Source organism: Lissotriton helveticus, chromosome 7 (assembly GCF_964261635.1).
Source record: "Lissotriton helveticus chromosome 7, aLisHel1.1, whole genome shotgun sequence".
Lineage (NCBI taxonomy): Eukaryota > Metazoa > Chordata > Amphibia > Caudata > Salamandridae > Lissotriton > Lissotriton helveticus.
This window is the reverse complement of record NC_136068.1, coordinates 138,639,099-138,661,751: the sequence shown is the minus strand read 5'-3', so window position 1 is coordinate 138,661,751 and position 22,653 is coordinate 138,639,099. Positions and strand designations below refer to the sequence as shown.

The following is a 22,653-nucleotide window of genomic DNA, read 5'->3' as shown; positions in this document are numbered from 1 at the left end:
TTTGCATCTCATATTCGCATTTAATGATTACCCTGACTTTATTTCTCTATAGTTATGTACTTTTCATTATCTTGGTTATTGATTGCCTTATTCTTGTAAGTTTGATGCTTGATGAAAACGAACTTTAGATAAACATTTTAAAACTTCCAGTTGTCCGTGGTCATTTCCAACAGTATTGAATGTCAATTGAATTTGCATTTGCTGCCTTTCCTTTTACAGCTAGGCCCCTGATCCGTTGAGGTCATAGGTACCCGTGTCGGTGGATGGTAAGTCGGGTACTCTGAGCAATAACGGTAGGGAACACACACAATTGGTAGCAGCCCGTGAAGTCGCCCTGTCAATGAGTAGTGTGAATTGAAAGTATATGGGCCCTGAAGCCGGAAACGGCGGAATCATTGGCTGGGTGACCTCGCGCGCTCTATCAGTACAGCACTACCTTGTGCAGCTTTGAGGGTGCACTGTAGGATCCCCGGATTTGCTCAGGGCGTCCGGATGACGTCGGATGGCGGCCAACCGACCGAAGCTCGTGAGCTTGCTGCTCACTCCATCGTAGCTCCGACCCCCATGTAATGCAGAGGCCCGTGTGTTCTGTGTATTTGTAAGCGGTTGCAGCCAGGGCTTGTTTTACTGGTTCCGCCCGCGAAAGAGAGATTAGTCCGCTTCCATTTTGGGCGCTTTGCAGCAGTTTCAAGATCCTCTTACAATTTCTCGTTGCTCAAATGCGTGTAACTTCTGGTATCTATCTGTTTCCATGGACTTTTTTTGCTTGCGAGAAAGCGTCACACATTGGTCATTGAATGTCACTCATAACTGATACAAACTATGAAAATGTCACACATAAATACAGCTATGAGTTTGAGATTGACTCTGCCACTAAGTAAGTGAATTAAGATAATTTTATTTGATTTGTTAAAATCATAAAAGGGTGGAACATACCACCATGAAATAAACAACATCATACAACGAGGGCTTTATCTTACAAACCATTATTTTCAACGGTCTTAGTTTAATTGGATCAACTGCAGTGTAAATAACTGAACCGTCTAGAATGCAATGGGGTGATAAACATGCCCAGGACCGGAGCACTGTCCCCTTGGTAACGGGGTCATCTTGTAACCTTAGTTACGACAGTTATGTGACAGGAAGTAGATTACTCTAAAATACAGCCCGGGTGGCCCACTTCATTACTGCTCGGCGCGCGAATTTAGTGGCTTCTGACATAGGTTCGACACTGGAACTCCCTTTCTGTCGCATTTTTTTTGTTCTGGTTTATGCTCCTATATTGTTTTAAGGCGTAAGCTTTCCTTTCTGAAACCCAGAAATAAACACACGTGACGTACGGTCCCCATGGCGGCCCGAGCTGGAAAGTCCCTCTCTCGGATTCATTCAGCTGAACGTTGCTTCTGACGCAGTAAGAATTCCCCCGCCCTGCAGAGCCCCCCCCCCCCCCCCCCCGGCGAAAGCGAGCTTCAACCTAGAAGTCTGCAGATTAGCAAGTGTTTGGGGTTTTTGCGTGGAGGGCTCTCTCGTGGACAGCAAGTTAGGAAGAAGTTTCCTTAAAACTAAACAAGCAAATAGTAGTGTGGCCATTTGCCATAGAGGCATTGTTATTCTATGGTGCAGGGTTATTGTGGCAAGGGCTATTTTCCAATGCAGCTAATGCAATGTTCTGGCATTGGAATGTAGATGGGAAGCATGTACGATTTCGGAACAGAAAGTCAAAATTCTGTAGGAAAGGTCAATTTTACGGACACACGCAAAAATATAACCATAAGCAAATAGACTGATAACACAAGGAGAAATCAAAGTAGTTCTTTGGTTTGTATAATACAAAGCAGTATTGAACATCGTATGTAACGGGGCTTATTTACAGCTTGCAAAAATTTGCAAACTTTGACATCCCACATAAGAGGTACAGTTACTACACAGTGCTCTGCCGAGTCTGAATAACAGCACCGGAAGCTATGCTCTATTGACAAATTGGAAAAATCCCCCCACATACAATCCTCAATCATACCGGAGATGTGATAAGCCAGGCGTCTCCAACGAGTATAGCTCATGAGCTACTGGCAGCTTTCAAGCTAGTTGGAAGAAGCTCACCTGTTTGCAACCCAGCTGAATAAATTACAAGCTCTCGCTTAGTTGAATTAATTTATGCATACCAATTTGAAAAGTAAGTAATTGAGATGAAAATGTGTGTATTTTCAGAACTCATAAACTGATGTTTGGAAAAAATGGTTGAATTTCTACTTGAATTTCCAATTTAACCATTGCATCCACTGAGCTGGGTAATAATCAACATATGTTATTTCAGTGCCAAGGTACCTTTAGGGCAGTACTTAATTTGTAAAAAGAACAAGTGCCGGGCCCTTGTCAAGAGGTCACTGTAACTTGCACCACTCATTGCCGCTGCCTGTGACAGCACTAACACAACGACTGCCATCACACACCTACAAGTGTAACAACTGAGACTACACCAGTCTCCCAAAGCTATAAAAATGGCTTGTGCAGCAGATATCTGTCATTTGTAATACGTATTGAATAAACAACTGTTGTGCTAATCTCTACATTTGACAAACCGCACCCCCATGTGGCAGACTGTCATAAGTGCCGGTAGCGAGTACCATAAACCACAGGCACAAATTAAGCACAGCTTTAGGGTGCACATGCAGCTTAAAAATACAGGTTATGTTCTGTTATAGTTAAAGATGATTTTTGATAAATCATGCAGCTTTGGGAAGATTTATTATTACCGTGGTGCATTGCAGCCCTGGTTGTTATTCATTAGCGATTTAGAGGTTCTCCAAACCGATGAAGCTTTTTTTTACATTGCTACAGACAACCGTCACTGATGCACTAAGTTGATTGCTGCTGATAATCATGCATTGGATGGTCAATAATGTAATCTTGTCTGATATGGTCACTATTAAATCATTAATAATATTAGCAGCTCGGGATTATTTTCATTGAACATGAGTAGATATTTTTACAGAAAACGTTGGAGACTGCTGTGCTAAGCAGTGTACCACAATATACTCTACAATGTGCATCATTAGGTACTGCATAGTGTGCTTCCATTAACATTGTTTAGTTCACCGCCACATAGACAACAGGAAGGCACTACCACTCAATGACTACTGCCTCACCACCCATAGGACATTTAAATATAACATAAGGAACTCTGCACCCTCATCCTCAGAACCCTGCAACACCACCCACTGAGTAATGTACTCCTGCAAATGTTCTAGTCCACCAACATTCAAAGCGCAGTGCGCTACTACTACGAAACAGGGGACATTAGGTTCAATTTAGACAGTCCTTCTATTTAATGCACAGGTGGTCACCCTACCTCAGAAAGATATTCAACAGAGCTAGACTGAGTCAGTGCAATAAGTAATATTTTTAGCACTATCCAGTATATAGAAGTCTTTCACTTCCTCTTTGATGCGTTGACAATTTTTAAAGCATGTTTCTGGCCTTAAAAGGCTGACTGGGTCTTAACTAAAGTCTGCCTTCTTATCTGAAGCAGCTGAGAAGCTGCTGAGCCATGTACTGGAGCCCTCTACAGAGTAGGAAAGTGGCCAATGGCGCGTGTATCTCTAGGCAAACACCCCTATGATGTGGTAGCATAGAATAACCGTACCTCTGACAGGATCGACGGCTTGACAGGTGCTCACTCTGATTGTACCAAGAGAAGCCTAGAGGGCACAGTGAGTGTCTGAAGAAACACAATTGTTTCAAACTACCTTTAGTTATTCTCACAGACATTCATGGTATCCATATGGGTAGCAGCAGCAACTTTATATCAACGTCCAAGCCAGAAACCCTTTACCTCTGAGAAATACAGAAAGTAGGGGCTCATGTAAAACTGATGTTCAACAGAAAGGTTAACACAACATTGTTCAGAAAGTGAACAGTACACATCAAGAGATGGTTCATTTCTATTTATCCTAACACAAAACAGACATCTATCCATCCATCAGTTGATCCAGGCACCTACCAAGAGCCATACATCCATCAAATTACCCATTTTTCATCCATCCATGTGCCTACCCAGATGCATCTATCAATTCATCCATATCCATACATTCATCCATCCACCCCTGTATACTACCCTCACCCTCTTCATCCATTCATCCGCCTATTTAACCAACTTATTCCTCATTCATGATATATGATATTCCCAAAAAGATTTTCTTTATTCTTCACATCAAACTGCAGCCCAGCCAACGTGTTTCGTCCCGACAAGGGGCTTCCATCAGGGTTTGAATTCGAATTTTCTTGCTGCACAATTCAGATAACCAGGGTGCATAATTTGGTCCTACATTTCATTAGAAGCTTAGTGGCCAAGACATTGGTAAAGCATTGAATGGTAGTTTGAAGCGGTCACTATGTTGTTGAAACCCATACTTAACAGGGGGCCATTTATCTAATAGTGAATCGTAATTAGGAATGAAAGCCCCTTTCAGGTCCCTCCTTTATTGTAAATTGGTTTAGTTTTGTAACCCTATTTTGTGATCTCGAAATGCTTTTTCGAAATTGCAAAATGTGTTTCATAGATTCCAAAAATCCATTTTGCAGTTGCTATCTTGAGATTTTCGGGTTTTACAACTGCAAGATGGCTTTACAAATGGAGCCCAAAATTTCAGGTGAAGTACAGTAATAGGATTAACTTTATGCTGGGTTCTACTGTAGGAGAGTAGGGTCTGCTTACTATGGTCACCCCCACTTTTTGCTTTTGCTTTTCTGGTTTTCAACTTAGATGTGGCTGTGGGCCTGCTAATCAGACCCACAGCCCAGATGCACTCCCTCTAAATTCACACCATGTACTCTAGGTACATCCACAATTGGAAATTGGTTCACCTTATCAGCCCCTGTAGAAGTGTACCCTAGGTACTCAGGGCATAGGTGTAACCAAGGCCTACCAGGGGCTGCAGCATGTATTATGACACCCCTGGCTGTCCACTCAAACTGACACAACTGGCTGATCACTCAGCTGGGGCAAGGTCGTGTAATCACCCCTTGCTTAGATATAGTATTCCTATATCTACACTTATATATAGACACACTGTAACCTATAAGTCACTCCTATGGCAGGCCTTAACAATCCTGGAGGCAGAGTGCTTGGTTATGTGTGAGATCGTGATCTAGCATGAGCTGAGCCTGTCTGCAGCTTTCGGAACCATGTCCTTATAGCTGTTCTATGATATTGCCATACCATATACTCTTAAGTGCATTATAATCCTCGCGGTTGAATGCTAACTTTGGTTTGACTTTATCCAAACATGTCGTGTAAGGTATCATACGCTTTGGAATACTACCCCCTCGCCAATTCTGGCGACGGGGGTAGCATTCCACCCTTCTAGAGGGAGAAGACATGTTAGTACTGACTATCCCGGTTAAAGTTAACCAGAGCCCCAGCGTCACAAAATGGATGCTGCTGCCACAGACACAAGTCTGACCTCCGCCTGCTGGGAGTCCTTCCAGTCACGGAGGTTTGGACAATAGGTTTCCTGCCTGGAGAGGTGCGAGCACCACTCCAGACAGGACTTTGTGTATTGGGACAGGGAGGGCTGAATAGAATGAGACACTGCCTGGGGCACACTAGGTGCTCCATGCATACCCCAGTTCAAACCGGTTGCTGGGGCACTCCAGCCCCAGCTCTGGCGCGAAACTGGACAAAGGAAAGGGGGTGTAACCACCCCCCTTCCTGGTCCCACCCATAGGAGGGACCTAGGAACAAATCCAGCCCCTTTTAGCTGTATAAAGGTAGGAGCTGTGTCCCTAGACTTTAGATTTGATCCTGAACTGAAACTTGAAACGAAACTCTGGACCTTCGACGTTCTGCTGAAGCTGAAGACTGAAGAATCTCCCTTGTGGCCAAGGAGTGACCACCCTGGGCAACCGGGCACCATCCAGCAAATCAACGGCTTGCTTTTTCGACGCTCCCGCCGGGACCCGAGCACAGAGCCTGACAAGACCCAGACTTCCAGACCTCTCTGACCCTCTCTTCACGTCTGCAGCATAGCTGAGATCCGTGGAGGTGACGAGACACGTGGGACCGGACATCTTGAAAAGTCCCCGACTTGCTAACTGTGCAGCTCCTGAGGTATCTGTAGGAGAGTAGGGTCTGCAATCCTATGGTCACCCCAGATTTTTGCTTTTTGCTTCACTGGTTTACGACTTTCCCTGGCTGTGGGCCTGCTAATCAGACCCACAGCCTAGCTGTTCTCTCTCTAAATTGACATCCATGTACTTTAGGTGCATTTACCAATTGGTACTGGGCCACCTTATCAGTCCCTGTACAGTGTACCTTAGGTACCCAGGGCATAGGTGTACCCAGGGCCTACCAGGGGCTGAAGCATGTATTATGTCACCCCTGGCTGGCCATCTAAAATAGACACAACTGGCTGGTAAGACAGCTGGGGCAAGGTGGTGTAATCACCCTTTTGCTATAGATATAGTATACCTATATCTAACCCTAAAATGGACACATATATTCCTATCAGTCACTCCTATGACAGGCCTTATCAATTCTGAAGGCAGAGTGCTTGGAATTATGTGAGATGGTTCTCTGGCATGAACTGAGCCCGTCTGCAGCTTTCGGAACCAAGTTCTAATAGCTGTTCCATGATAACGCTATACCATATACTCTTAAGTGCATTATAATCCTCGCGGTTGAATGCTAACTTTGGTATAGCATTATCAAAACATGTTGAGTAAGGTGTCATACGAATTGGAATACTACCCCCTCGCCCATTCTGGCGATGGGGGTAGCATTCCACCCTTCTAGAGGGACACGACATGTATGTAACTGTGAACCCCCGTTAAAGTTAACTCGAGCCTTGGCATCACAAAATGGATGCTGCCACCACAGACACAAGTCTGACCTCCTGCTGCTGGGAGTCCTTCCAGCGCGAGAGGCTTGGACAAAGGGTTTCCTGCCTTGGGAGGTGCTAGCACCACCCCAGACAGGATTTTGTGTATTGGGTAGGACCGGCCTGAAAGGAATGAGACATGCCCGGGGCACACAAGGTGTCCTGTGCATACACCGGTTCAAACCAGTTGCTGGGGCATCCCTGCCCCAACTCTGGTGCAAAACCGGACAAAGGATCGGGGGTGTAACCACCCCCCTTCCTGGTCCCACCCAGGGGAGGGACCTAGTCACTAGTGCAGCCCCCTTTATGAGAATAAAGGTAGGAGCTGGTCCCATTCCAGATTAGATTATCCTGAACAACTTTACAAGAAGAAACTCTGGACTTCGACGTTCTGCTCCACAGAAGACTGAAGAATCTTCCTTGTGGGCAAGGAGTGTCCACCCTGCAACTGCAGGCACCATCAAGCGTCCAGCGGCTTCACTTTGTCGTCTTCCCTCGAGGATCCAGACTTCAGAGCCCGACGAGACCCGCATTCCCAGACCTCTCCGACCTCAACTCACATCTGCAGCACAGCTGAGATCCGTGGGTGCGACGAGACACGTGGGACCGGCCATTTTGGAGAAACTGCTCTTCGCTTCCAGCACGACTCCCGAGGTAAACTCAAACAAGTGCTTTGGGGATTGAGAAGCCCCAGCCCTGCAGCAGCTCCTGCACCGAAGATCAGCCCTCCAGCATCCACGAGATCTGCGTGGGGCCCTTCTGCCTGTTTGCTGCTCGACGCGTTGTCTGGTCACTTGCCGGCTGGCTAGTGACCTCCTAGACGACGAACTTTGAAAACTACACTGCTGGTCTGGACTGGGCTGGGCTGGACTGGCCCTTGCTCCCTTCCAAAAGAGGAGCACCCCGGACCCTCCTGGTCCACTCCAGACGCCGTTTCCACTCAACGCGTGGGTTGCCTTTGCCAAGGCCTGTTGACTCCAAATCCGGATCCAACACCGCCGACAGCGAGAGCCTGCGTGGGACAGCTCGTGCCTCCATCCTGGTCGTCGAAGACTCCTCCTGGTCCACGTGGCTGCCGAGACAAGCGTCCACTCTTCACCTGATCGCGACAACAGCATCTGGTTCCCTCCTGGTTCCACTCCGGTCACTGGCTAGCGACTTTGAACACTGTCCCCTCTGCTTTCAGGTCCTCTTCTTCCTCGATCCACCCGTGGATCGCACCGTACATCTTCCTCCTGGTCGCCTGCAGCATCTTTTCTTCCAGGCTCCATAGACTTCAACGCAGAAACCCGACACAACTTCGCACCTATGCACCCGCAGCCCGTGGGTGAGGTAACAAGAGCATTTCGGTGCTCAAGGGTAGATTAACTCTCCTAGTGTCCAGATTCACAGTCGTTTTAGTCCTAACCAGTCAGGATTGTCTGTACTTACCTTTTTCTTGAACTGTACTGTCCATTGACTTTGTTCTGCATCTCGCGTGTGAGTTCACACTCTGCACACGCGTCCCGTGGGCCTCCTATCACTTACCCAAGGTTAAGATAGTGTAGTCCTAGGGAACCAACAGCCTCTGGACAGCTCCATTCCTTCTATCGTTCTACTCATAGCATTTACTTAGTATATGGTTTGTCGTGCCCCTAGGGCACCATTGTAATTTTGTGCAACTTGTCGTATTTTTCCAAGAGATTGTCATGTGCTTAGCCCTCTGACCTCATAAAGAGTTCAGAGGTGTTTGTTATTAATAAATATAGTGTTTATTTTCATAACAACCTGTGTGGTGTCCTTTCATCTTGTATTCAAGGGGTTATATGTGGTAAAACAGCTGGCTTCACATGCCAAAAGAGTTTAGCCTAAGACTGCTTCGTCCATGCTACCACTAGGATAGCTGGTCTATAAGGTTGACTTACAACCAATCACCATAAGGGTTGTTTGGACTGATACAAGGTGGTCACTAGAACTAGTGAACATCATATATCAGGCCAACTTCTCACAGTATCCTCGACGCTGTGCACTGGGGATTGAAAAGCTCCGAATCCGAGCTCCACCTGCACCGAAGATCAGCCCTACACACTCCACGAGTTCTGCGTGGGGCCCTTCTGCTTGTGTTCTGCTCGACTCGTTGTCCGTTTGCTGGCCCGATGGCTAGTAGCCTCTGTGACGACAAACCTTTCGAATCACCTCGCTGGTCTGGTTGCTCCAGACTGGCCCTTGCCTCCCTGCAAAGGTGAGGCACCTCAGACCTTGCTGGTCTGCATCAGAAGCCTTCTTTGTATCCTGCGTGGGTTGCCTTTACCAAGGCTTGTTGACTCCAATCCGGCGGTCGACCCCTCCATCTGTGAGAACCTTCGTGGGACAGCTCCTCTCCAGCATCTGGTCGTCCTCGACGCCTCCTGGTCCGCGTGGCTGAAGAGACAAGCTTCACAACAGCACCTGATTGCTCCTCGACGTCGTCTGGTTCCTTCCTGGTTCCACCCGGTCACTGGCTAGTGACCCAGACTCTGTCCCCTCTGCTTTCAGGTCCTCTTCATCCTCGATCCGCCCTTGGACCCACCCGTAAATCTTCCTCCTGGTCGCCTGCAGCATCTTTCTTCACAGGCTCCATAGACTTCAACGGCGAAACCCGACACATCTTCACACCTATGCACCCGCTTCCTGTGGGTGAGGTAACGCGAGTACTTCGGTGTTCCCAAGGGTATTGACTATCCAAGTGTCTAGGTTTTTAGTTGTTTCCTTCTAGCTAGACCGGAAGTGTCCTAAATCCTTCTTTTTCTAACTTCTAAGTTCCCATTGACTTAACATTGACTCTCACGTGTGTGTAAAGACACTGCACGCGCCGCCTGTGGGCCTCCTACTCCTAACCTAAGGTTCAGATAGTGTAGCCCCAGCGATTCTCTAGGCCCTAGGCCTTTCCTTTTCCCGTGACGTGGTACGTATGCCACTTACTTAGTATATGGTTTGCTTCGCCCCTAGGGCCTAACCGTAAATTGTGCAACTTAACGTATTCTGATTAAGTAACTTGTTATGTGCTTTTGCCTCTGTTCTCATAAAGAGTTCAGAGGAGTGTGTTAGTGAATAAATACATATATCTTATATATATCCTGTGTGGTGTCCTTTCATTTGATATTCAAGGGGTTACATATGGTAAAACAGCTGGCTTTACACGCCCTCAAGAGTCCTTTAGCCTAAGACTGTTCTGTCCACGCTACCACTAGGATAGCTGGTCTATAAGGTTGACATTACAACCATCACCATAAGGGTTGTTTGGACTGGTGCAAGGTGTTCACTAGAATAGTGAACAACATATACCAGGCCAACTTCTCACATCTACCTCCCTGATTTAGTACTTTTTCAGATAAAGATAAAGCAAAACACAGTTGTGCAGTAACACGGCTCCTTCACCCTTTTACATATTCCTGACTACACATTTACCACAGCCTTCTTGCTGGTGTTTATGGGGAAAGGATTCTATGCGCTGGACTGTTCTTTTTTCATGTATGTGGCGCTGTAAAGGTATCACAGAAGCTGTCATATACTAAATTAATAACGGTTCTGATATTAATGTGTGAATTTCAAGTTTTCAAGTGCCAATACATTAGATGAAAAGATATATGTCTTTGTGTTGTGAAAAAACATTCAATGACTAATTATGTATATAAATATCATCATCAAACATGCTTTATTCAGTTAAAAACCACATAAGTATAAATAGAGGATACATCTTTATTGCTTGATTATTAAAACCATTGAAATGCAGTATATAATAATAAATGCATTTAGAAAAAAAGCACATATACAGAAAACAGGCATGATTCTTGCACTAAAGCTCGGCCGAGTTGGCTTCAAAGGAAGGTATGGAACATATCTCGACTTTCGGGATATGTACAAATCAGGAACACCAATAGAGTGTAGCCAATTTTATGTCAGGACCGGATGTGAGGATTAGGCATAACTTCCTCTGTTTATTTTCTCGAGCAGCCATTTTGAAACCGTTAATAAATAAGATCAAAAAACGACAACTCCCATGATGCTTCCTGGAGACGAACTACAATGCAACAGCCAATCAGCACTACACAGTCTCTACTCGTTCCCCATAGGGCGCTCCTTCTTCCTCTTTCTTTGCTGCTCCTGCAGCAATGATATAAGTGCCCTCTGCTCCTTTCTTTGTGCATGGTTTTTAGGTCTCACCTGACCAAGCGCATGCGCTGCTCTGCGAGACATTTAGTTAGTGGGTTTTGAAAGTGCTACCACAGGCTTTTGTTGGCCTCAAGCTTACGGTTACGCGCGCGTGCACACGCGCAGCCGCCATCTGTCTTTCGTCCTTTCACGGGCCATTAAGTGCATCGCGATCACTTTCGCGGCTGCATTACTTTCACAGCAGCGTGGCCAATGCTTGTTTCTTTTAGCGCGCGCACACACACATCTCCCGGACTTGTTTTTGTTAACTTTCACTTTTTTGTCCTCGTCGGTTACCGGGCTTAAGCACGCAGTCCATGCAATTTATTTTTTGCAGATGTACGCAAACTCGACCCGAAGGTATCGGAGCGCTTTACCAGTTGCATTACAGATGTACACATTCGTTTTTGAAGTATGATTTGGCCAGAATGTTTCTGCCTCCCGTCAGACTCGAACCTGGCTCCTCAGCTTCCAAGTTGGCCGCTCTAGCCGTTAACACACACGTCGGTAAACTGAACTCGCCAACCGGTATTCTAAAATCCACCTCAATGCTCGTTTATTTAGCTTTCCTATGTCTGTATGTGTGTAACCATTGACAACAATACAGCATAATTTAAAAATAATCTTTGCATTACGTGCTCAAATTGCATAATATATTTAACGTGAAATGTTTGTAAGAAATGTCATTTGCATTAATTACAGACTTGTAAAATATGCGCTTTATTTTGTCTTACCACTTTGATTTAAACATTTCCTTTTACGTTCGAAAACATGCTGCAGATAAAAAAAATTACAACAATGTGCCAAGGTTTTTTTAGCGCCGTCCTACTTCTATCTCTGGCAGCAGCTTTCCCCTCCCTCCTATTATGCTGCGTGACGGCTCAGATCAGTTAAAGCGCTGTAGCTTCATTTTCGAGAATCTACTGGGGAGAAACTTGTATAGCCGGAAACATGCCTATCTCGATCAGCGACATAGTGCCTGAGTATTTTTTGCATATGTCATTTTTACGTTTTGTCAAGTCAGGTAATGCAGGGAAGGAAGAAATTAGGGGCCCGATGTAGGTCACCAAATACCGAATTCGGCCGTTACCGACCGGTATTTGGTGATTGAGATGTAGGGGCCAATCTTTTGCACAATCGGTAAATTTACCGAATCGGTAAATGTACCGATTCTGTAAAATACCGAATCGGTAATTTTACCGATTCGGTAAATTCCAGATGTAGGTAGCACTATATACAGTGCTACAGGCCTTCAGAATTCGGTATTTTACCACCCAATCCTATTGGATGGTAGAATACCGAATACAGGTGTACATGCACATCTGTGCATGTACACCTGTGCCATGTGACACACAGACATGCCCTTAGGGCATGTCTGTGTGCCACATGGCACACATGCCTGTACTTGGGGTGCTAGAGGGTGTCAAAGTGACACCCTCTGCACCCTTGCAGGATTCGGTATTTACCGAATCGGTAAATACCAATTCGGTATTTCCCATTAATTCCTATAGGCTTCAAGGCCCATAGGAATCAATGGGAAACAGCGATTCGGTATTTACCGATTCGGTAAATACCGACTCGTATAGATTCTGTAATTTTTTACCTACGTCTGCCTGCTGCAGATATACCGACTCTTAAATACCGACTCGGTATGATTCTGTATTTAAGAGTCGGTAAATCTGAATTACTTACATCGGGCCCTAGATGTCAAGGTAGGTGCTGCGTGTTTATTCGAAAATAAATGGTCATAGTCTGTTTTGTTCTGTCTTTCACTCAGAAAGTTTTAAAATATATTGTAAGTGGGGATGTTCTGTGGTAAAGTTTTACTTTTTAATTCTACTGCATATTTTGTATTAGACTAATTTCATTTGTTGTTTAAGTATCTATCTGTAATTCGGTATTGACAGAAATGCTGTGATTACACCAAACAGTATTTAGGATTAGCATTGGTGCACAAAACCGAGTGTTCATTTGTACATCTGTACGCATGTGACAGCTACACATGCTTGATAGAAACCCATATCTGAACTTTGAATAACTTGTACGGACACAGCCAACCTCGCTTGTGTTTCAGCCAATACTATTATTTATCAAATTACCCTGGAGTTATTAGGCGACCTGTTTTAGTACTTCAGAAAATGTAACAAGTAAAATAGATCAATGTTTAAATGCTTCAAGCTGCGGTTAAAGTCTATGTGGTGTACATCCTATACATTGAAAGTTTGAAAAAGGGACAGACACTGATCACATTACAGCATTATATCACAGTTGTATGCAGTGCTTCGCACCCCTTACGTAGCGCATTTGTAAACAGATTACACTCCACTGCAGGGGCTTACGCTCCGATGAGATACTAGTGTTTTGATGCTATGCACGAGGACCAAAGCTTGATTCCTAGTTTGCTTTTATTGTCAAGCCTTGGCGTGTGGCCAAGCTAAAAGGTGTGCAAGATAAAACGCACAGTCTTGTAAGGTGCTAGGGCATTGGTGGAAAGTGTCCGACTGCGTGGCTGGCCCATGTGGGAAGTGTTTTAATCTGTCAAAAGAAAACATGGGTTCCCTGATTACAAAAACAAGCATTGGCATAGCCAATAGTTCTCGCCTTTGGGACCTTATAAGTGTTTAGCCATGCAACAGTTGATGTTGTTGCATGCATATTGTGCTGTATAACTAAATACTTTTAAGGTCCCCAAAGCGAGACCTATTGGCTATGCCAATGCTTGTTGTACCTTGTTCACTGCGTTAATTGTTTTCTTACTGCCTAGACACGCAAACTTTTTTCTTTCAGCGCAGCCGCAGGAACGCTTGTCGTCCCTTCGCAGCCGCTAGTTTTTTCCATTGGCTCTGAGCTGCTTGGGGAGCCGCAACCTATTCCTGACGCGCACTGTGCGTATTGACCCCCGCACACCCGCTGCGTCATTTCACCACGATCTTGGCTTGGTGAAGCCGCGTACAAGCGAGTGTGAACGCGGGGGTAGTTCGGCCTAAAGCGCATTACTGTTTCCACCGCAGGCGGGACATTTCCACATTATACAGAGCTCCTGGCTGGAGCGAGACACCCGTTTCGGGTAGGACATGTGTGTGGCAGTCTCTCGGGGACCAGCCCAGGCAGCATTACCCCATTTAACCTAAGGGGTGGTGGTCCCAAACCGTGGGCGATTGGCTATTGCTACGCAGGTATTCCCTGTCCCTTAACTCCCCATGTCTTTCACAGAGAACTATTCTGACTCCAATATAGAGGGATATGATGATTATTATGAGGAGGAGGAAATGGACCTTCGTGATGCATATCTCACGATTATGATTGTCCCGCCACAATGTCGCTTCCTCCAGTTTCAGTGGCGGTCGCAGGTTTTCGAGTTCACATCCCTCCCTTTCGTGTTATCCTCCGCTCTTTGGTGCTTTACAGATGATGAAGCCGGTGGTCGAGTACCTCCATTCTTTGGGGATCAGAATGGTTGTTTACTTGGACGACATCCTCATCATGAACCAATGTACGCGTCATCTAATTTCTCAGATGCAGCTCACGGTAGACCTGCTGGAGTCTCGGTTTCCTGATCAATGTTTCAAAGTCGGCTCTTATCCCGACCCAAAAGATCCAGTTTCTGGGCATTATGGTGGACTCGGTCAATGCCTCCCTTCTCGCTAGCTCGCCAAGATCAGGCACAAGCTCAGATGGACACTCTCCAAATCCAGCATTTCTCTACGCCACCTGGCGAGGATAGTGGGTCTTCACTCGTCCTCGATCAAGGCCATGTTACCGGGGCCTCTTCATTACCAGGCCCTTCAAGGGCTGAACATTTTTCACCTCCGCAAAGGCCACTAATTCTCAGTTCGTTCCCCTTCCGGAGGAAGCGAGGACGGAAATCCAATGATGGATTGCACATATGGAGGCCTGGAACGGCTGCCCGATTTTTGGGTCCCAACCAGATATTGTTATAGAGTCAGATGCCAGCGGCTCAGGTTGGAGAGCACGCTGTGGAGAATTTTCTCCAGGAGAAAGATGGTGTTCTGCAGAACTATCCCTCCATATCAATTGTCTAGAGCTTTTGGCAGGGTCTTTCGCAGTGAAATGCTGGACCAAGGCTCAATGCTGCGTCCTCCTCAAGATGGATAATGTAGCAGTGGTCCGCTATGTTAACCACCTCGATGGGACTCGTTCTCAGAACCTATCGGACTTTGCTCGGGATCTTTGGGAATATTGCCTGTCCAACCAGATTGCGTTGTCGGCAGAACATCTCCTGGGGACGTCTAACCACGTGGCAGATTGGCACTCTCGCCACTGGTACGACTTGAGGCTTTGGAAGCTCCTTCCGGGGGTGTTTCGAAGTCTCCAAAGCTGCTGGGGCCCCTTCTCAATAGGCCTTTTTGCCTCTCGTCTGGACAACCAACTGGGAGGTACTGCAGCTGGCGTTCAGATCCGGGAGCGGTGGCAGTGGATGCGTTCATTCAGGATTGAAGTTCGAAACGGCGGCATGCGTTCCCTCCATTTGCAATGATAACAAGGGTATTGACTCAGTTGAGGCGTCAAGAAGCGGACCTGGTGATTGTTACCCAAATTTGGAGGTCACAAGCCTGGTTTCCGGTTCTGATGGAACTTTCTTGGGATTTTCCAATCCCTTTATCCCTGTTTTGAGATCTTCTACTGGATCCCCAGGGGAATCCCCATCGCCTTCTTTTAACAAACTCTCTCCACCTCATGGCATGGTGGGTTACAGGTGACGTTGGGCGGTGCCTGGACTTCCAATGGAGGCTACCGCCTTACTCACAAAGGCCTGGGCAGAGGGCACCAACAAGAGGTACAGGTCAGTCTGGTCCAGATGGGGGAGTTGGTGTCTTCAACAACAGTTGGATCCTATGGGGGCAGGAGTTGTGCCCATCTTGAATTTTTTGGCGTCCTTAGTGGCGATGGGTTAGGTTACCGGACGATTAATACCTTTCACTCAGGAATCTCTGCATGGCATATTCCGGAAGATGGTCACCCAGCAGGGGAACATCCCCTAGTCTGCAAATTACTCAGAGGTATTAGACTTTCCTCTCCCCCAGACCCTCGTTATTCTGAGTTATGGGATGTAAATGCAGTTGTATGTTTGTTTAAATCATGGCCTGCCAATAAATACTTATCCCGGAAACAATTGTCCGCTAAACGCGCTACTCTTCTGTGCCTGATTTCTTGTCGGCAAGTGTCTGAGGTCAGAGCACTGGATCTGACAGGTAGAGTATTTACCCCGGAGGGGGTTACTTTTCATATTTCCAGAAGAATTAAATCTAATTTGAGGACTGTGTCTTATCCTTTCTTTCCCGATTCCCCTAAACTCCGTGTAGTTAGGGCTCTCGAGGCCTATGAGACTATGACTGAAGAGGTTCGTCCTCGCGGTGTGACTCAACTCTTTATTGCTCTTTCAAAACCGCACAAGGCGGTAAGGCCTCCTACTATTGCCCGTTGGGATTTTTGGGCTATGCAAGAGGAAGGGATTGATACATCTAGATTTGGCGAGCACTCAGTGCGAGGAGCCATGGCCTCAAAGGCGTTTGCACTTGGAGCTCGTGTGGAGGATATCCTAAAAGCGGCAGATTGGTCATCAGATTCCACCTTTAAGAGGTTCTACTTTGAGCCGGTTAGAAATCTGGCTTCGCTAGTGTTGGATAAGCTTTGAACTTGCTTAATCTGCACCTCTGGTCCTGACATAGAATGACAAGCATTTGCAATGCAATAGGTCTCGCATTTGGAAAGTTTGAGCTATTGGTATTGTAAATGACAGATTTTTTATTTATGTGTTGGTTTTGAAAATAGCGAAATTAATAGCTTTGTCATTTACAATGCCAATAGTTTTAACTTTCGCAAATGTGACACCTATAGCATTTGTAATGCAATATGTGTTGTATTTACGTGACTTAGATGTATTGATATTACAAATAAAAATGGCTTTTATTTTTTTTAATAATACTTAAATAAAAGTGATTGTAATTTATAATGGCAATAGCTTCTGTAAATAACTTTTGTGAAGATTATGTTCATTGTATTTTATTGTGACGAAAATCCAAGAACAGAAGTGAAATATTAACAGATTTTTGTGGCATTTGTAATAAAGCTTGAAACATTGAGAGAACATATTTGAACTAGTTGTTGAATGGTTGCACAGATTAATGCTATGGTAGCGCATAGTGATGTTGTGGTGCCCCTGAGTGATGCTGTGGTGGTGCTGAGTGATGCTGTGGTGATGCAATAGATAGGTAAAGAGAGTGCGATAGATAGAGTGAGGGTGCTAGATAGATAGAGGGAGGGCGATAGATAGATAGACAGATAAAGTGTATTTATGTTGCATTGAGTAGAGTGTAAGTATGAGGTTTGTAATTATATGGCACTGAGTGGTATTATGTGGAGTGTATTTACGTTGCATTGAGAAGAGTGTAATTATGTGGCGTGTAATTATGTGGCACTGAGTGGTATTGTGTGGAGTGGGTGTTGCATTCAGTAGAGTGTAACTATGTGGTGTGTAATTATCTGGCACTGAGTGGTATTTGGAGTGTCTGTTGCATTGAGTACAGTGCAATTATTTTGCATATAATTATGTGGCACTGAGTGGTATTATGTTGAGGTTATGTTGTATTCAGTAGAGTGTAATAGTGTGGCTTATAATTATGTGGCACTGAGTGGTATTATTTGGAGTGCATGTTGCATTGAGTGCAGTGTAATTATGTAGCATATAATTATGTGGCACTGTGTGGTATTATGTGGAGTATATTTATGTTGTATTCAGTAGAGTGTAATTGTGTGGCGTGTAATTATGTGGCAATGAGTGGTATTGTGTGGAGTGTGTTTTCATTCAGTAGAGTGTAATGTGTTGTGTAACTATGTGGCACTGAGTGGTATTTGGAGTGTATGTTGCATTGAGTGCAGTGTAATTATGTGGTGTGTAGTTATGTGGCACTGAGTGGTATTTGGAATGTATGTTGCAGTGTGTGTGAGGATGCAGTGTGTGTGAGGTGCGAGTGTGTGTGAGGGTGCAGAGTGTGTGTGAGGGTGCAGAGTGTGTGTGAGGGTGCAGTGTGTGAGGGTGCAGAGTGTGGGTGCAGGGGGTGCAGAGTGTGTGAGGGTGCAGAGTGTGTGTGAGGGTGCAGAGTGTGTGAGGGTGCAGTGTGTGAGGGTGCAGAGTGTGTGAGGGTGCAGAGTGTGTGAGGGTGCAGAGTGTGTGTGAGGGTGCAGAGTGTGTGAGGGTGCAGTGTGTGTGTGTGTGTGGGTGCAGTGTGTGTGTGAGGGTGCAGAGTGTGTGTGAGGGTGCAGAGTGTGTGTGAGGGTGCAGAGTGTGTGTGAGGGTGCAGAGTGTGTGTGAGGGTGCAGAGTGTGTGCTAAAGCAATGCCTTAGGCGAGACCTAAAAATAATGCTCAGAGGCCGTAATTAAAGCCTACCACAGCAGTCCCAACAGATCAGCACTGATCTTGCAAAAGCAAAACGTAAATTATCACATCACACTTACACCAACGAGTCCAATGTCATGCATACATCACAAATGCAATACAATGGAAGCACTTATCCAAAAGGCAAGAACTGTCGAAAGACAAAACAGTGAGGCAGTCTTTTTTCCATGAGTAGGCGAGACACGATTGGAAATTCAGGAAAGCTTCATAAGTCACACCCGTTCACATAAAATCTTGGTAAAATAGGTTATTTTTGTTTTCTCACAATCAGCATGAGCCATTAACTGCACAAAGTCGGGAACCTCTCAATATCAAAGGCTTCTTCTCCGCATCAGCTGCCACTTCGTTGCCTTAGCAGCTTGGCCAGTGTCCCTTAACCTAAATGGCACGCCCTCGAGTTGTAATGCTTTTAACAACATCCCCCAGCAGCAGCATCTTATTAGGCACCAACAACAGCAACGGTTGCTTCACTGACTAAGAGCATGTAACACTGCTCGATACAACCAGTTACAAACAGCTCCAGCGGGCCGACGCACGGCATGTCCTGAAAAACCTTCTCTGTTCCATGCCAGCATTGTTGCAGTGGACGGGCCCCAAGTGTCGGATCAAACTTTTCTACAAGAATACCCTCCACCCTTCAAAATAGTTCTATCGCAGTTAATATTTATAAATACGGTTTAAACTGAATTAGAACACTATTTATCTTGACTTCAGAGACCCTTAGTGTGAAGCAGTGAAGTTAAGAGTATTATCATTTAGAAACATCTCCCCATTACTATGGTACTAAGTAATAACGAGTTTTATCTTTACACATTTAGGAAAACGCTTTAGTGCCTCACAGGGGTAGTAAGGGCTATATAAATGTTGCAATACAATACATTGTACGAATAAGTGTCTGAATTTGCATTTACCACTGCACTTGCTTCAAAAACACGCGTATTGGGTAACTTCTATATTCAGAGGTATAGCATATATAATTATTACCGTAAGGGCAGGTGTGCAGAGTTGAATATGAAGTCATCACTTCTGAGTGCGGGAGAGAGGCTGTGGTCAATGGGCCATGGTTCTCTCTCCCTATCTACCATGACAATAATTAGTATGTGCCGTTCTAGTTTTTCAGGAGCAGCAATCATTCTTTTTATTATGTTATTGTTAAAAAAAAGCATGTACATCACAAAGCACAGCTGCGTAGAACCAGAATAGTAATAAACACAAATCAGCGGGGTGGCTTGTTTGTTATTCACAATCTAACCTCCGGGTTAAGGTTGTACCAGTTCCAAGTGTACAGGGAGATATGTTGAGGTCGTGCCATGACGCAAAGTGATGGGGCCCCCTGCCGAATGTGGTCCGGGAACCCTCAAAATCCAATAACACACGGGTATCCATGGGTTTTAAACTGAAAGGTGGAGGGGGCAGGGGCTGTAGTGGGCTGCGTTGCAGCCCTGATTAGAGGGGAATTGGAAAACAGGGGGAGAGAGGCATTGTTTGGGAGGGCCTGCTGCTGCTGCAGGTGAAAAGGGAGGCTAAGGGATCCTAGTATGCCTATGTGTGCTCAACAACCTGCTGATCCAGAATGCCTCTCAGGGCCGCTATGAGGTTGCCGTGCCACTCTGCAAACAGCATCGGAGGATCTGGAGAAGATCTCAGGCCATAACCATTCTGATGAGGCCACCATTTATAACATCTTAGCGCTGGTCTACAAGGTGAAACAAGGTTAAGGAAGTCATTTGGAGGGGAGATCTGTGCATGCAAGGGAATGGAGAGAAAGACCGGCTGTCCCACGGAAAAGTATGTTATACCAAACAATTGAACAAAGAAGCAAGATGTATTGACTCTGGAGGGAGGGGGGCAAACGACAAGACGTCCTCTGTCTGTCCGCTGCAGGGGCTGACAGACAACCCGGGGGTGCTGCTGCCTGCAGCTCACTCTCTGACGAACTTTAATGAGAGTTTCAAACTCTGAGTAAAGTTGGGAGCGCTCCAGTGGCACGTGGGCGTCATCTGGGTTGGAAAGGGTTAACCTCCCTCCGTGGCAACTTTAGTCTAAATTCCCTTGAATTGGCGGCACTGACAGATAAGAGGAAGCGGCGACTGAAGATTAGATCATGTGGCGAGCACGCACAGCGGTGACAGAGGGCGGTGGGGGCAGTGAGCTGACTCCGCCAACAGAGCCGTGTCTGTCACTCTCTGCCCATCGCGTGCCACCCAGCCCCTGCTCGTCTCCTGCCCCGCACCAGTCCCTCCCCCGCCACCCTTTACCCATCTCCGGGCACCACACTCATGCCTTGCCACCACAAGTCCACCTACTTCCATGACCAGTCCGACTCCTCCTTTCAGCAATTTGCTGCAAATCAGCGGCAGCGTCGGATGATTATGCAATAGACATTTACCACCAGCATGGCGTAGAGCGCACAACGGAGGGTGTTCACATAAGCGCGGCCATCGCCAGTCAGCGGGTAAGAGGCCCGCCTCCCCTTCTCTGGCCCCGCCCATCAGATCCGCCTTTTCCGGTTAGGTGGTGAGGAGAGCCCCGCGGCGTGCCGGGAGGCCATGGACCGAGCCGGTAAGAGCTTGCAGGCTGTTTGAACGGCGGGGGGTGCGCCTGCGCGCGCGTGTGTGTGTGTGTGTATGAGTGAGTGAGTGTGGCTGTTGCGTGTGTGTGTGTGTGTTTCTGTGTGTGTGTGCGCGCGTGCGTGTGTGTTTGCATTCTTCAGGGAATCTGAGGCAGGAGATGGGCACGGCGCCGGTCTGGAAGTGCGCGTCCACAGATCCCAATCGCCGCGCGTGCCTGACCCCTGTCTCAGATTCCCAGGAGACGGGCAACATTAGTTGTCGAGCTGGACGCAATGCTTCGCATTGCTTTCTCCAGCTCGACCTAAAAAATGTCCTAGCTATCATAAAGGAAAGATTCAATTCTATTAAGGACGCTGAGGTTTGTAACTGCCTTCCCTACGTGACCTTCGTTGACACTGTAAGTAATCTGTTTTCCTGTACGGAATATAATGTTAAGAGGTGCATTATTATCTAAACATAGTAAAAGTTGGATGATATTTTATTTGAGTGTTTTGATAGCTATGGATCCTTCCTGGGGTAAAATTGTCTGTTCTATTCCCAGGTTCGATTCAGGCAAGCAGGAATTAATTGGAGGTCTCCGGCGGTGTTCGCACGAAGAAAGAGAAGGAAGGAGCGTCCTCAGAGGAAGGAGTAAAGAATGTGTAGTGCTGATTGGCTGTTGCATTTTAGTTCATCTCCAGCAAGCATCATGGGAGATGTAGTATTTTGCTCTTATTTGTTACCTGTTTCAAAATGGCTGGTGGATGAAATAAACGAAGAAAGTTATGCCTAATCCTCACGTCCGAGTCCTTAATTAAATTCAAACTTTCCTTTACGGGCGCTAGGAAATTTTTCATTTTCATATTAAAATCAATGACACCATAAAAGCTATAAATAAGTGCATGAGTTGCGAATAAAGTGCAATAAACCTTGTTGGGGTTCCGTCTAATGATCGAAATAAATTAAAATAGCTTCCTAGTGCAAGGTGAGTAAGGTGCAAACATAGGTACATTAACATTTCCATACAATATTTCTCGTTACAAAGCCAACCTATAAAAGTTCCTGTATTAAACATTTTAAACAGGTAGCAATAAAATTAAAACTTCCTCAATACATGTACAAAATCAGCAGTTGAATCAACTAACGACCCTCAAAGGACAAGAACATGAATAAATTATACAGGTGCGGTCGTTGAAATAAAAGATCAACAGGCTTACAATACCACAGTAAAAACCATCAATATATTTACTTACCCACCAATTTCCTCAGGCTAACTGCAGCAGAGATGAAGTTGTAGAGCATAAAGCAAATATATTCTGAAAGGAATAATTGTATGGCAGGCCTACATCTTCTGATGTTCAAAGACCTCAGCAGTGGAAGTAAGAATGCTTGCCTGGGTATAGCGTATAATTTACAGAAGAAGAAAAAGTGTAGTATGGGCAGAACTTGAGTCACAAGGACAAGATTCAAGGTCATATTTGTAAAATACTTTACTAGGCTATGAAACCAGTAAATGGACTATATTGAACCTGAACCTTATCAGGTAAAATCTCTGTCATTGCTGAAGAGAAAGTGTATGATTCCATTTAGTCCGAAGTCACCATTGGAATGTAGGCGGACACTCTTAGTGCCCA

General features: G+C 45.7%; 1 protein-coding gene across 1 annotated transcript in view; it reads left to right on the top strand.

Annotated features, from left to right (window-relative positions):
* Positions 1 to 21,805, top strand: part of LOC144768244 (targeting protein for Xklp2-A-like) — a 267,670-nt gene extending 245,865 nt beyond the window's left edge. Inside the window, exon 16 of the mRNA XM_078651761.1 lies at positions 21,582 to 21,805. The gene's annotated coding sequence lies outside the window, so the exon portion shown is untranslated. The remainder of the gene's footprint in view (positions 1 to 21,581) is intronic.
* Positions 21,806 to 22,653: the final 848 nt, after the last annotated feature.